General features: G+C 35.7%; 1 non-coding gene across 1 annotated transcript; it reads left to right on the top strand.

Annotated features, from left to right (window-relative positions):
• Positions 1-672: 672 nt before the first annotated feature.
• LOC121206650 (small nucleolar RNA R71) lies at positions 673-778 on the top strand. The gene has a single exon (XR_005901760.1). It is a non-coding gene; the product is annotated as a small nucleolar RNA R71 (small nucleolar RNA).
• Positions 779-5,342: the final 4,564 nt, after the last annotated feature.

Genomic DNA, 5,342 nt, shown 5'->3' on the forward strand with positions numbered 1-5,342 from the left:
GATATCAATTTAATGAGCTGACCTATCTGAGTTTCGAGCCCTTTGATCGACGCTTGTTGATTTTTAAGTGCTATCTCAGTATTTTGAAAATGAGTTTCTGACATTGAGATGAATTTTGTTAGCATCTCCTCAAGGATCTGCTTTTTCTCTTGTTGGTAGGGTGGTTGTTGGAAGCCTAGAGGTGGTGGTGGTCGCTGATTCCCTTGGCCTCCCTATGAGAAATTTGGGTGGCTCCTCCAACCTGCATTGTAAGTATTACTATAAGGATTATTTTGAGATTGAGGATTATTACCCATGTAATTTAACTGCTCATTTTCCATGTTGTGGTCATAGGGTGGGCAATCTGAATTGCTTGATCCACCTCCACTTTCTTCGTACTGCATTACTGGGTGAACCTGTGTAGAACCAAGAAAACCATCAATTTTTCTGTTCAAGAGTTCTACCTGATTAGAGAGCATGGTGACTGAATCAATGTTAAAAACGGCAGCTGTTTTCATTAGCTTTGTCCTCATGACTTGCCACTGATAATTATTTAGTGACATCTCTTCTATAAATTCATAAGCATCTTCAGGTGTCTTATTATTGATGGTTCCGCCGGTGGCTGCGTCGATCATCTGTCGAGTCGAAGGATTCAGGCCATTATTAAACGTTTGAACCTGTAGCCAAAGTGGTAGCCCATGGTGTGGGCACCTTCTCAAAAGGTCCTTGTATCTCTCCAATGCATCGTAAAGTGTTTCTAAATCCATCTACAGAAAAGAAGAGATATCATTATGTAATTTGGCAATTTTAGCTGGCGGAAAATATTTTAATAAAAAAATTTTGGTCATTTGTTCCCATGTAGTGATTGACCCTCGTGGTAATGAGTTCAACCATTGTTTAGCCTTATTCCTCAACGAAAAGGGAAACAACCGAAGGCGAATGGCATCATCAGAAATGCCATTGATTTTAAAAGTGTCGTAAAACTCTAAGAAATTTGCCAAGTGAGTGTTGGGATCCTCGTCCTGCAAACCATCAAACTGAACAAACTGTTGGATCATTTGAATGGTGTTAGGTTTTAGTCCAAAATTATTTGCAGCAACAGCTAGCCTAACTATGCTCGATTCAGTTCCTGTTAAAAAAGTTTTAGCATAATTATACATAGTACGTGGAGTAGGATTTTGATTAACAACAATCGCAGGAGGTAGCGAATTTTCTTGGTTTCAGCCATCTCATCGGTTGTCATTGAAATATCGTCCTCTTGCTCTTCCTTTGTGTATCTTAAGCTTCGCCTTATTTCTCTTCTATTTTTGTGAATTGTGCGATCGATCTCACTATCAAACAGTAAAGGTCCTAACGGGTTTCTTCTGGTCATAAACTAGAAAAACTTGTCAGAAGAGAATAAATGAAGAATTAGAAAATAAAATAAAAATTTAAATTACAATAAAAGTAAAATGGCTAAAGTAATAAAAATTGAGTGTTCCTAATATCCTAGTTCCCCGGCAACAGTGCCAAAAACTTGATACATGATATTTGTGACAGGTTTTAAAAATTTATAATTAAGTGTTCTTGAAACTAACTATTATCACGATGAAGACAAGTGCACCTATTGAGCAGTAGTATAGCTTTAGTAAGACCAGATTGTCGAACCCAAAGGAACCAAGAGTACTAGTAATTACTATCTTTTTATTATCTAGCCTAAAAATTAAGGGATTTGTTTATCTAAATTAATTAACTAAACTAAGAGTGCACAGAGAGAAATTAGGGAAAAGCTTTTGGGAAAATTCGAGTGATTAAGACAATACCCAAGGAAAGATCCACCTAGACTTCACTTGTTATTTGACTCTGAATTAGACGATTTATTCATTTAACTTGATTCGTAGAAATCCTTAAGTTATATTATTATCTCTCTCGAGACTAATGACGTCTAACCCTAGGTTGATTAATTGAAATCTCTTTCTAATTAACACCTAGTATTGCATTAACTCGATCTATGGATCCCCTTATTAGGTTTCACCCTAATTCGGCAAAATCTTATCACCCTATCTCTAGGCGTGCAATCAACTCCGCTTAATTATGAAAAATTTACTCTTAGATAGGGTCTATTCATCCTCTGAATAAGGTCATTAACTCGAATCAATATCCTGGAATATTAAAACAAGAATTAAGAAAACATAATTAAGAACAAGTCAAGTATTTATCATACAATTCAGATAATAATAACAAGATCTGTCATAGGTTTCATTCCCCTTAGGTATTTAGGGGGTTTAGTTCATAATTATAGAAGAAAGCATCTCAGAAGAATAATGAATACAAAACATAAAGAAAACCCAAAACCCCTAAATGGAAATTGAAGGGAGATATTTAGTCTTGATGATGAATCCGACTTCTGAGATGGACCAAACAGCTTCCCTTGATTAATTCCTTACCTCCTACTCTGCATCCCCCTTCCTAAGTGCCTCCTCAGGTGTTTAAATAGGCTTTAGAATGCCTAAGAGCCCTCAAAACTGGCCTTTTCTGAATAGGGTTATAGTTGGGTTCGGTAGGGACACGCCCGTGTGACACGCCCATATGCGATTACTCCAGCCCGTGGTCAAGGCTGTTGAATAGGCACAGGAGTGTAGTCTACCTGTGTAAGTCGTGTTTCGATCTTGCCAAAGGGACACGGCCGTGTGACACGCTAGTGTGAGGAAGTCCAGGCCATGTTGATTTCCCATATGGGTCTATTTTCTCCGTTTTCGACCCGTGTCTCGCTCTTTTTACTCTCCAATGCTCACCTTAGTATAAAACATGAAAGTAAAGGATTAGGAGCATCAAATTCACTAAATATAAGGAGAAACCATCCATAAATGTGCTAAGCATAGGATAAAAATATGAATAAATTACGGTTTATCAGACATGTATAGGCTAGAAGTATTTGGATATGTTTTGTAATGTATATATCATGCCATGTGATATGGCTAGTTTGTGTTTGAACTTATGGTTTGATTTTGATATATGATATGTGATTCAAATGTGCCATTATGATGTGCATTTGGTTGACCAAATGAGATGGTCAATTTTGGTAAGTTTTGGTATAACTATTAAGCATCAAATTGGTTGATAATGTTATGGCATGATTGGTGTATGTATTGGTTGTGAATTAGATAAACATTTGGTATGCAATTGATGCTTATTTGTTGCTTGTAGGAAGGACCCTTAATGGGTAGCATTTTGGCCTTGTAAATGGCCAATTATTTCCCACACAGGCAGGGACACAGGCGTGTGTCTCAGTCGTGTTGCTCGAGGGCCATTTCAAAATGACCCTGAGCCGACCACACGGTCGCACACACGGGCATGTGCTATGCTATGTGGCCAAGTCAGTTTTGAGCACATGACTTAGTCACAGCTTAGACACAGAGGCGTGTCTAAAGCCATGTGAGGCACACGGGCTATTCATACGGACGTGTGACTTGTTCAACATTGAAAAATTGTTTAAGTTTCGAAAATTTTTGTATGAACTCAGTTTAGTCCCGACCCTTTTCTAATGCATGTTTAAGGTCTTGATGACTTGTATAAGGGACTTTATGATAATGTTTGACTATGATTGTAGATAATGTGTATGAATTGTTTGTAAAATATTCTGATTTGTCTGGTAACGCCTTTAACCCTAGTCCGACGATGGATACGGGTTAGGGGTGTTACACACTCTCAGTCTAACGGGCAAGTTGAAAGAGTGAACAATGAAATCAAAGGTATCCTTGAAAAGGTAGTATGCCCTAGCAGAAAAGATTGGTCTTGAAGGCTCGATGATGCATTATGGGCCTATCAAACAACATTTAAGACACCATTAGGAATGACTCATTATTGGTTGGTTTTTGGGAAGGCATGTCATCTGCCATTAGAGTTGGAAAATAGAGCTCATTTGGCTTTGAAGAAGTTGAATTTTGATCTTAAGCAAGCCGGTGAAAGAAGGATGTTACAACTGGATAGTTGGAAGAATTGAGGTTGTTTTCCTATGACAATGCCAAAATAAGTAAAGAAAGATAAAAAAGATGGCATGATATTCATATACGACCTCGTGAGTTTAAAGAGGGCCAGAAGGTTTTATTGTTTAATTCAAGGCTGAAGTTATTTCTTAGGAAGCTAAAATCCCAAAGGAAAGGAGCTTATACTATCTATCGATTTTATCTTTATGGAGCTATTGAATTATACAACAATTATGTAGGTATGTTTAAAGTTAATAGTCAACATCTCAACCATTATTGGGATGGTGACGTTGAGCGAGTTGAATCCTCGTTCAAATTAACAGACCCTTGATTTTTTGTGAACTCATTTTGTAAGTATACAAATAATTAGAATTTATTTTCTTAATTTAAAACATTTAATTAATTCTGTCTAAAGAGATTGGAACTTAAGCGGGACTGTTGTGACCCCTCCAATCTTTCCTGGGAATTAATTTAATGTAATTTGTTAAGAAGAAATTTTCTAGTTAAGATTTAAAATGTTTTTTTCTTTCTAGTTTAATTAATTTTGCTTAATTTAAAATTTTTATATTAATAAAGAGGTCAAATTTGGCCCAAGTACTAATCAGTTTCTCTTTGTTGAATAAGTTTGTAATTATAGTCTGAATTTGAGGCCCAAGATAGCGGATATGTAAAGTCCAGTTTTGACCCTAGTTGGAATAGTAGTTACGGGACCACATATCTGAGTTAGAAAAATATTTTAATATTATTTTCCGTGCCTATTATAAGTGAATTGACCTGTGTGAAAGTCTTGTGTGAAAATTTAATTGTTTGTAAAAAGGACGTAATTGCGTAAAATGTAAAAGCTGTGTACTGGTTGTTAAAGTGCCTATTTGATGTGGCTTTTTAAGTACGAAGTCCTTATGATCCAATTGGACCATTGTACTAATGCATGGACAAGTATAGACATTAGTAGGTGGAGTTTTATATGTTAATATTAAGGACAAAGTTGGTAAATGGCATATAATGTTTAATAAAAGAAAACAAAGCATGAAAATAGGCCATTACCATGTTATATTGTCGAAAGTTGAAGAAAAAAATAAAAGAAAAAGAGCTTTAGGGATTCGGCTAGTTCAAGGCTTAATTAAGGTATGTATTTTATTCGGTTTTTGATTATTTCTATATTTTTGTGATCGTTGCTTAGTATATTACCAAGCCCATGTCTCAATTTTTGATTTTATTGATGATTTTGAAAAGTTCCATGAATGGATTCATGAGTTTTGTGATGTTATATGATGAATTAAGAAAGCTTGATGTTGGGTTTGAATGTTTTGTTTTTGAATTTTCGATGAATTTGAGCAATTTGGGCTAAATTGTAAAAATGTTATTTTGAGGGACTAAAATGTAAAATAAATGAAATGT

This window comes from Gossypium hirsutum, chromosome A01, assembly GCF_007990345.1.
Source record: "Gossypium hirsutum isolate 1008001.06 chromosome A01, Gossypium_hirsutum_v2.1, whole genome shotgun sequence".
Lineage (NCBI taxonomy): Eukaryota > Viridiplantae > Streptophyta > Magnoliopsida > Malvales > Malvaceae > Gossypium > Gossypium hirsutum.